We start from the raw sequence: 10884 nt of genomic DNA on the forward strand, positions 1-10884 counted from the left end.
TCTGATAGGTGTCCTTCATAGAATCATGATTTGTGTTGCTAATTTTGCACACAGCCAGTTTAGAGAACTGGCATCAGTCAGGTACCTCATGTGGAGTCTTTGAATTCCAGAAGGATGCCACCACCATGGAAGCTGCTTAAAAACAGGCTTAGTAACATCATTCATTATTAAGATAATTGAACACAGAATCTTCTAGCAAAAATCATAGCTGGTTTGGCAAATTTGTGAACTGATATATTTGAAGTGAAATTTTCTTTTCTAGTTTTCTCTAGTTTTCCCCCTTCACTGGAACTCCTGGAATTTCATGTCTAAACTCCATGATTAGGGTACATTTTATTAGTTCCATTTGACTACAGTTTTACTAGTTATATGCAAGCTTACCTGGAGGTAATAAAGTTTGGGGGAAATGGGTTTTCAAAATAGCTCAGAGATAGTAAATGCTGAGGTAAGAGGACAGGATTTTTGCCTTAAATCAGGACTTTTGAGGATCTCCTTTAATTCAGGAACTTGAGTATTTTGTTATTTAGTTGTTTAATTTTTGTAGTTTGAGCTTTCTTTAATTCCAGATGTGGAACGGAAGTTTTTCTTTACGTCTAAATGTGGATGAAGTCTACACTTTAACCACACTCGAGACTGGGCAGAAATGCGGTTGCCCAGAGCCTCCACCACCTCAGCCCTTTCCTTCAAATTACAAAGATGATTTCAATATTCGTAAGTCAGAATTCTCTTACCCCAAAACTTCATTCGTGCACAGATATAGTCTTACTGTAAAAGGCAATAACAATTATGTTCAATTTGAGTTCTCTGTGTAAGCTACATGAAGTAGTCTGAATATCTGTTTTATTTTTGTTTATTTATACCTGCTTCTTCAACACCTTACACCTCTATACTTCACTTGCAATGAGGTGTATATAATTCTGTGTCTTAACTGGGTGGTCACTAACAGTTTTAGAATTCTTAACGCAAACAATATAGCTTATGACTTTAGAGAACGAGGCTTTTTGAAAGGAGGATAGGGGAGAAGTTAATTTGCTTTGTTCATGTGTTTGCAAAAACTGGTGTCTACCTAAAAACAAACCCAAAACTAAAATCACCTTCCAAGTCCCCAAATGCCAGTTTTGGAGACTGTGCTTTGATAGAGTAAGTCAGAATTCTGGAGAATATTTTGAGAGGAAATTTCTGAAAATAAGCGTACAGAGAAGAAAAATGTTTTGGTGTTGATACGCATTTTATTTTCTGAACAGGTAATCCACCTTTCAGTGAAGCCCCAAATTTTGCAGACCAGGCAGGTGTATTTGAATACTACGTAAACGCTTCTGACCCGGGAGATCACGTGTTCACACTCTGCCAGCTGGTGGTCCAGTGACCCATCACTTGGGCTTCTGATGCAGACCAGACCATCAGTATCAGAGGAAATTCTCAGTGGTATGTAAATGCTCTTTTCTAGTGACGTCTGGGGAAGCGTCTTCCTTAGCAGTGTGTGTAATGATCAGCTAATCTGTCTCAAGCCTCGTTCCTCTTGGACAGAGGGCTTTTGCTTTCATTCAGACTCTCTGTAGACATGTAGAAATCATGAATTAAAGGGACTCCTGTAAGTCATTGCGCTGGCTGAGGGCTACTGTCAAATCTAAAGATCAACTGGGTCTTTGTCTAAATGAGTCCTAAAACCATCTAAGGATGGAGAGTCCACCACATCTCTTGGTAGCCTGGCACACTGCTGCACTGCCTTGGAAATTTTTTTCCTAATGTCCTGCTGAGAATATTTGTACAAGCTAAGCTTAAGAAGCTGCAGGGAGGTAAGGTTGTGTGGATGGAAACTGGCCAGTCATTGTCTGCAAATGAATTCTGTTGCCAGCTAAGTGTCGAGGCAGAGAACCCGTATATGATTTCTTAATTATCTGTTTCTAATGTTCCTCAAGTGAGTCCTACTCTTATGTGGACTTCTGTGAAGCAGAAGATCCTTAGCTTCTTGACCCACTTTACAAAAAAGCCAGATTTAAAAGGGAATTATATTTTTCTTAGGAATTTATGGAATGCATAATTATTTTACTGAGCAATTCAAACTATTGCATCATTTGTGATGGATGTCTTTTGCAACGCTTTCACTGGTAGAGATTTCCAGTTCCAAGCTCAGCACTGCTTTCTCTGGCAGAGCTCCTCTCAGAGCCTCTGGTAGAGCTGTGGAGGGAAAAATACTTTTCAAGACCAAGGAGGCTTTTGGACATTTCAAGCCTGGAGAAATATATTTCAATGTTCTTTTACGTAGGAAGGCAGAACTGGAAGAAATACTATGGGCATGAGAATAACAAAGAGAGGGAGAGGAGTCTCACTCAAAAGAACTTGTGGCAAGATAAATCTTAGAAGGGACAGTGAGGACATCTTGTTTTAGAGGACTACTCTGCAGACATCCCAAATTGTGCTCTAACAACTCGAGTCTTGTCTGCTCAGGAGCAGCCTCCAAACCTTTCACTATGCATACCGTTGTGTGCGACATGCTTTGTAGAACAAATCTGTGGTTCATGTGAAATGGTTATGCTCTCTGATGGTTTTACTCTCTGATGGCAGTTGTCTACAGGACAGAAAATGATGATTTGCATTGTATCAGCAACAGGTGTATGTGACCATGAATTACGGTTGATGAAGACCTGGTTTAAAACAATGTTTAAAACGGTTTAAGTCTTCTTTGAGGACAGGATGTGAGTTGCCACAAAAGGACTTCACACAGTTTTTGGTGAGAGTTTGGAAACCCTGAGGCTTTCCAATAGCTCTTGCAAAGCGAAAGGTTATTTTTCAAAAGGGATATTTTCCGTTAAAATGTTTCCAAAGCAGTTTCCTTGTTCTTTACCACTGCACAGGCCTGTGGAGCAACATCTTTTCCTACAACCTCTTGGATGCCTGGCATTCATCGGACCCTACAGAGGGGTGCTCACTGAGGTGTACCCGGCACAGGACTGTTGATGTTGATGGGTTATGCTTCTGTTTCTACTTTACCTGTTGTCTTATGAATCTTTAAATGAGTGTTACATTCAGATGCATATAGTGTGAAATCTTTGTGAAGGCTTTTTAAGTCTGAAAACTGAGGCCAACACTGCACCGCTTTTTGGCTTTTTTTTTTTCCCCTGAGGTGTCATGTTGCCAGCAATAGCTAATTAGGTGTCCTCTCTGAATTCATTCATAACAACATTATTTCCATTAATCTTCCTTGGACTGAATCTATGCAAGGGATGTTTTTGCCACCAGGTATAAACTACCGAAGTTTTTTAACAGGGGGCCTTTCAGTGAACTCAGGTATTGTAACAAACATCTCGGCACCATGTTCTCTCTCTGCCTGGGCAGATGGTACTTTTTCAACGTGGTTGTTGAAGATTTGGATACATCAATTATGTGGAATTCCATTTAAATTTTCTTTGATCTTGTTGTAAACCTGTGTTCCCCTTAGAGGTGTTGTCTGTCCTTGCTGTGTTCAAACATTAGTGAGTTTGGTTTATGGGCTTTTCATCACGATCTTTATGGAAGTGTTGCAGAACCCGGAGCTCAATAAATGCTTGTGATTGATGGAAAGTCATTGGCCCTCTTTCCAAATCTCATGAGGTAACATTTAGCGCAACCCTTTTTCTCTGCTCCTTTTTTGGTGTCTATGTCTCCTGACAGCATTTTTTTCCCCTAAAGCTGGTTTGGACTAATTTTGAAAGAAACTGGTCCAGATTCTCAGCCTACTCTGTCCATCACACAAGGATCACACCTATGACTTCTATCCAGCAGTATATCACTTTTTCCAGCTTTAGGAAGTTTGTTGCCACTCTTTGTTTTTCATGAAATAAGCTTTACTGAAGAGCAGTTTTCCTCTTGTTCGTACTTGATTTGATAATTTTTTAGGATCTTCTTTCCTCTACCTAATTCTAGATGCCTTTTGGAATTTTAAATAGTGAAAAGAACTGTATCAAATCAACAACTTGTTCGTCTCTTCTACCCTTCAGAAGGAGATGAGCCTTCTGCATCGCCCAGGAGGCATGAATTGGAGACTTACTTGGTCACCCCTGAGTGTGGCATCATGGGCATCGTTCATCAGATCCTATCTGAGTGAGTGATGGTTTCAAAGTTCTACAACTTCCTGAAGGAGTTCCAAGTGCACAAGGAATACCTTCAGAGCAAAAGCTTCTGTATATGGAAAGGTAAACATCCCTGAATATTAATTTTTATCTGGTTAGTGTTTTCAACAGTGAAGAGGAGAGAGGATGAACAGAATTTATTCTTTGCTTTGGAAACAAAAGTTTCAATTTAACTAGTTAAATATCATCCAGTCAAATAGTTCCAATAAGTTCCTTGATTTCAGGGAAGGGTAACTACTGCTCATCAGGGATGGAGAAAGTGAAGGAGCTGTCATTGTACCTTGGACAGGTCTTCCTTTCCTATGTCAAGGCTGAGCTTCTGCCGTGTGGCATGGTTGGAAAGCAAAAGTAATGAGCAGACCAGAGGCATTTTTTCCTCCCTTGTTAGCCAAACAACAGATATGTTACTTCTTCAGTAAGACTCATCACAATTAATATTTCCTTTTAGATACTGTACTAGGGAGTTTCCCCAGCCAGCTGACAGAAACAGCAGAGTTCAAGTGCCTGGCAGTCACAGAGGGATACATCGATATCAGCTACCTGTTGCTCATGAGGCCGGAGAGGAAAGTTGATGTTGTCCTACGCTTGAACTATTAGTCTGGATCACAGACATAGGTGCGATGAACACTTTATTTTCTTTGGTAATGTCTGCTGTCTTTTAACCCTCTTTAACTCTTAAGGAGTCAGAATAGTTTACGTAGAAGAAACTGATTCTGGGTGAAAAGGATTCTTGGTGTACAGCTCCAATATTGTAGATGCCTAGGTCTCTCAGCGATGCTGGTATATCATAGCAAATCCCCTAAGGAGAACAGAAGTAGTATCAGTTTTCTAAATCTTTTCTTTTAATTAATCCTCTGATTGATAGGTAAATGAATAAGACAGGAGTTCTTGAAGACTAAAATTTTCATACACACCAAGCAGATCCAATCCTATTTTCAAAAAATACTTACATATACACGAGATTAAATTAGCACTTCAGGCCAAATGATGTTTGCCTCCCAGATGCCTATGTCACTTTTCACAAACATCTTAAAGCATCTAAGACAGTTAGAAGCTTTTAAATATTTCATACCAAAGCAGTAAAATGTTTGTGCCCTTGTGAAGCTGTATTTAAAAACTATACCGTTTCAGATTCATTTCCGTTCTGCTCATTTCAGAATTTTCTCCAGTAAGAGGCATGTTTCTGCGCCTGTGTGGCTAGGCAACCCTTGCCCGCAGCTATGAACATCTTGTTTATCTTGCAGATAAAGGAGGAGGGGGAGGAAGAGGAGGAGGTAGCACAACAATCAGGAGTGCAAGTTTGAGACTGGGTTTTGAATTCTTGTTCTGTTAATAACTAGTACTTAATAGCTCACACAAGAGACAAAGGCCAGAAGAAATACTGACACTGAATGCTGCTCCCACATCTTTGTGAGGGGCCTTTGATGGATGCATTGTGCATTAGGAAAAGTTGCAGGGGCGGCAGAATTTCTGACCTTTTTTTCTGTCTGAATGCAGCCTTTGGAAGAAGTCTTTAAGTACTTCCTAAAGCAGGGAATCCCGTTTCCCCACATCAACCTGAGTGAAGAAGAAAAATAAAATCTAAGGGAATGCTACATCTTTGAATGATGAGACCACAGAGGCACCGATCGTGGTGGTTTTCCCTCTGGTGAATGACACCTTCAGAAAATACAAAGAGCCTGGAAAGCTGTGGGACAGAGACGGTTCTCCCACCACCTGGACACCCTTTGGATGTGTTAGGATGGGAGGCATGATCTAGCATGGCGCCCTCCTTCCCCCGTTGAGGCTCTCGTGGGAGAGAAACACGCGTGTCTGGGTAGCGTATGTTGTGCCTCATCTGAAAAGTGGGACGTGGGACCACATCTATGCCACATCAGTGACCTTTCTTTATTTGTAAGGTGTGGAGCATAGCCCTGCTGAGATGGCACAGGGCAATGTGGACATTTCCAGCATTTTTTCCCCATACTGCTCAAACAGCTTTACCTACACAGAGGAAGAGTTTGATAAGCTGATAGAACTGACCAGCTACAACATTCAGAACAATAAACATCTGATCCTTCAGGCTTTGTATTCAGTCATAGAGCAGAAACAACAGCACAAAAAAAAAAAAAAAAGCTTTGCTAAGTTTCAGAAAGATACCTGTTCCAGGTTTGGTTTTTTTTTTTCTCAGCAAAAGATTCAGGATGTGTTTCTGAATGAGCACGGTGGACTTGGGAAAGTAAAAAGACTTGTCTGTGGTTCCTCTCCACCACATAGCAATCCTACATAAACCGATCAACCAGAACAATGATTAGTCCCAAGCTTTATTTATGCTGGATTTCATTGCTGGTGAACATTTTTTTCAGGTACATACATGTATATGCAGTAAATCAAAGGTTAGGAAATATGAGGTTCATTGATGAGTTTTTTAAATGCATGAATGTAGGACAGCAATACAAATTATTTCAAACTTTACTACACTAGCAGAGGTTATATGTGAAGTGAAAACAAATGAACAACACATTTAATTTATTCCAAATGTAGAGCAACAGAAAAATGTGTAATAAATGTGGACAGTTTCGAATAAAAAGAGAAAATTCTATCTCCTGTAGAGTCAGCAAAAAATTTTGTTAGCAATAACATGCAAAACCAAACATAAAATATACAGAAAATCTGTGATTTCACATGAAAAATATAAATGTTCTATACCTCTGAATTTACAAGTTTTATTATACCGTTATTTAGGTTTGGAAAGTTCCTTGGAAATTACTATTTCAAACCCCACAGTGAGTCAGGATTGGCTTTTCTGATGCATATGTCACTACCTACCTTGGGATTGTGCTTTTCACTGAACACTCCAGGTATTCAGAGGATCCAGCTCAGCATCTGCATCCCGTTAATTTCCACAGGTTTATAGTATTTCTTGTTATTATAGGACAGGATGCTGTGAGAATAAAGACATCAAAAACTGGGAGACATTCAGATTTTGTGGTAAGAAGGCAAGCTAAGTGCTTTACGCTGATATACATGGGCACTTCACGGGTATTTGCGTAACTTAGTCCCTGATGGTATTTGCAACGCAGGCTCTAAGGAACTACTATAAATAGCACAAGGCATTTTGTGGAAACTGTTTGGTTTTGAGATGAAGGCCGAATTTCTTATTTACTTTACGAAGGATTTTAATAATGCAAATACTCCGTAAATCTGTTTCTTTGCAACAAAGACATTAACCTAAAAAACCCCCACACTTCAGTCAGTACCGGCCACCCTTAATGACTTGTAATCTAAATGAAACACAGTACTTGTCTGTGCTGAAGTAACACGTATTGGCAGACACAGAGCTATAAATAATGAATCAGCCAAACCAGAAAACAAATCCTTCATTAAAAATGAAATTTGTATGTCTGAAAGGCTGAAAATGACTCTTCCCTCTTGGTATCATAGTCTCTCTCTCTTCCTTCAGGCATCCCTTTATACCTTGTCTTCCTCTAGCCTTTGTTGTCTTTGGTCTCCTACACTCCCCTCCGATGACCTCGGCCCCCTTAGGGATGGTGTGTCCTCGCCCCCGCTGCTTTTCCCGGTCCTCACATCGCCATCCAGTTTGCAGCCCTGGTTCAAACCTCCCGTGTGCTGCAATGGCTGTTTGCTTGGCTGTACTTACCAAGGGCTCCTCTCTTTGTGATCTCTGCTGTTGAGTCACGCAGTCCCTTTCGGCATTGCCTCTCCGCTGTCCCAGCTCTAATTCTCTCTCAGGCTTCCCTGGTTATCATTATGACAAACCCATTTGGGGTGACACATGCTTTTGCTACATCTTCCACCTGACCAACTTCCAGCAGGGGTTTCAGGCGTCTTCAAGAGCTGCAGATGGAGTTCCCATTCAGTACGGGTAAAGCTATTGGACTAGAACTGGATCTTCTTGTTAAATCTCCCCTTGCAACCCTCAGACCTCCATGACTTTCTCCTTTCAGATACGCACACACCTGAGGCCTGCAGCAAGGTTCTTGCTGCTGCCCTGAAAATACCTAAGTGCCCTGTATTTCTGTAGGCCCTGATAAAGGTCTGGTTTAATCCTCCATCCAGCCATCTTTTGGCTGGGGCGCTGGGGTCTTCGCTCGGAGATATGCAGCCATTCCATAGGTAATGCTCTGGAGTCGAGGGGAAGGACGCCAGCCCCATTGTGCCACCTGTAGTTAGTTTCTTCCTCTCTGAGATATTGCAAAGGTGGCTCCAGGTGACTGCTCCTCAGCAGTGGGCCGTTCTGACTCCCATCTAGTCAGCACTCCTGGATGGTATTTAGTGGAGGCGTCATTTTTTCTGACTTAGGGGGTTGATAATTTGTTGGGCTCAGCCTGCTTTTTGTCGTTGCATTTATTGATTAATTATTCAGATCACTTGCAGAAAGTCCTCGATTCTTGCAGGCCAGCATGGAGGCTTTGTGTGGCTTTGTCCTCCGGCGTTTTTCGTTCTGGTTCAGCTGCTAATGGGGTACGGTTCACATGCTCAGCCTCTGGGCTCTGCTGAGGCATTGAAAGAATGTAGGTAACAGCTGAGGATGCGGGCAGTTAAAAGCCCTTTTGGTTTTGTGGGTTGGAAGTGTCCCTTTTTACAGGAAATAGGAGTAATTTCATGGAATTATCCCTTCAAGGGAGGAAACAAATTAGGGGGGAAGCATTGCAAAAATCCAGGCCCCCACTGTACCACAGTGTTAGCACTGACAGGAGTTAATGTGATTTTTCTAAATGTTTTAAAAGACAGAACTCCTGGTAGCTGTGGTAACAGGAACTACCAACCCTGACACCGTGACCTCCTTAGTAGGAAATAATATGTTCTGCATCTTTTCTGTATCTGGCTTTTCCTTCTTACCTATTCATTATCTGTAGGTAAGTGAGGGGATTAGCCTGCAATTGCACCTTTGTCCCAGCTGTTCTGATTTTCACAAAGGTACGGGGAGAACTGGGCAGCTCAGTGAGGTGAGTCAGCCAGCAGGAACCTAAGGAAAGCAGCAGTGGGATTTTTTAACCCCTCGTGAGGCATGTGAGTACTCGGACAGTCCTGTGAGGTGAGTGCCACTGAGGAAGCAGAACTTAATGGGATGGTTGGCAACACCATTTTACTGCTGTTCTGCAGCCCAGAGAGTGATCAAACAGAAAATAATTGCAAACAGTCTGAGGAAGTGAGCTATTCACAGGTTGCACCACGTGACTGAGAGGAAATGTGTCCGATACAGGAGAACGTGGGTGGTAAAGCAGGACTCCCTTCTGAGAAACCCTGTGCCAAAACCTGTTCACATGTAAAACTCTGCTGTGTATGTGCAATATCCCACCCCCTTACTAGGGCAATATTGCTGAGGAGGAGACCATCAGGGCCTCATTTGACCTTCAAGCAACTTTCTAGTACCTAAAGAGGGCCTACAAGAAAGCCTCCAAGTCCTGGAAAGGGACTTTTTACAAGGACACATAGTGATAGGACAAGGGGTAGTGGCTTTAAACTGAAAGAGGGTAGTTTTAGATTAGATGTAAGGAAGGAGTTCTTCACTGTGAGGTTGGAGAGATGCTGGAACAGGTTGTCCAGAGAAGTTGTGGATGCCCCTTTCCTGGACGTGTTCAAGGCCAGGTTGGATGGAGCTTTGAGCAACCTGGTCTAGTGGAAGGTGTCCCTGTGGGGGCAGTGGGGGCTGGATCTACATGATCTTTAAGTCCCTTCCAACTCAAACCATTCTATAATTCTATGATCCTATGATGATTCTATGATTCATTTCCAGTAGGACTGGTTTTCTCATGCCCTGATCATGGCATTCTGGTCAATAGGTAGCAGGGGGTGATAGCCATATGTCTTTCATCCCACTGAGCTTTTGTACCTTTGAGCTCCTCCTGGAAGTCTGTCCCTTGCAGGGTTCCCACTGAAGCCCAGCAAACCTGCAGCATTCATAAGGCACTTCTCCAGCACTCCTCCCACCCTCCAGTTTTTCACATTAAAACTCTAGGATGTCTTGTCATGTCTCTAGCTTCTTATTCCTTGGGTCCTGAGGTCTCCTTTGTGCTCCCTTCAGCTCACTATTGCTTATCTTTTCTCCATGCAGTTGGGTGTGTCACCCAGATGTCATGGCCTGATCCCGCCTGCCCTAGTGCTTGCACTATTAATGCTTGTTCCAAATACGGCCAAATCTCCATCATTCAGACTTGAAGCTTCTGGAAGTACTATTGCAGTACGGAGGAGACATGAGACAAAGGAGGAAAATGAAGAAAGCAGATGGTATAAAAAGCAAGGGAGGGAGGAAGGGGAGAAGGAAAAAAAAAGTTATAATACCTGAATAAAAGTGAATTAGGGAATTACAGCTACATAGTGTTGAGATAGACCAAGGAAGGAAATGGATATTTTGGAATGCCAAAAAGTCAATGGGAAAGAAAAGATGGCATGGCATGGAAAGAAGAAAAGAAAGAGGAAATCAGGAACAAAAAAGGCGATGGAGACAAACATTTGAAAAGGAGATAAAGATATATCCCTCCTCTAGTTTCTCTAAAGCAGTCTTGATAGGCTGTTCTGTTAAAAAGAACAGCAACTGAGAACTCTAGCCCAGAAAATGCAGCGACATTAAATCCTACTGCTGAGATTCTGACCACTCTGGGTTTACAGGTGACTGATATGCATGCCAGGAGTGTTTTCTAGCTCCCATGCCTCTCCTCTCCTCTCCTCTCCTCTCCTCTCCTCTCTCCTCTTTCCTCTCCTCTTTCCTCTCCTCTTTCCTCTCCTCTTTCCTCTCCTCTTTCCTCTCCTCTTTTCTCTCCTTTTCTTTCTC

The 10884-nt window shown here is 42.1% G+C and overlaps 1 pseudogene; it reads left to right on the plus strand.

The window, feature by feature from the left end:
* The first annotated feature begins 566 nt into the window (after positions 1-566).
* Positions 567-7978, plus strand: LOC104494607 (annotated as a pseudogene).
* Positions 7979-10884: the final 2906 nt, after the last annotated feature.

Source organism: Buceros rhinoceros, unplaced genomic scaffold, assembly GCF_000710305.1.
Source record: "Buceros rhinoceros silvestris isolate BGI_N320 unplaced genomic scaffold, ASM71030v1 scaffold15690, whole genome shotgun sequence".
In the NCBI taxonomy this organism is placed as follows: domain Eukaryota; kingdom Metazoa; phylum Chordata; class Aves; order Bucerotiformes; family Bucerotidae; genus Buceros; species Buceros rhinoceros.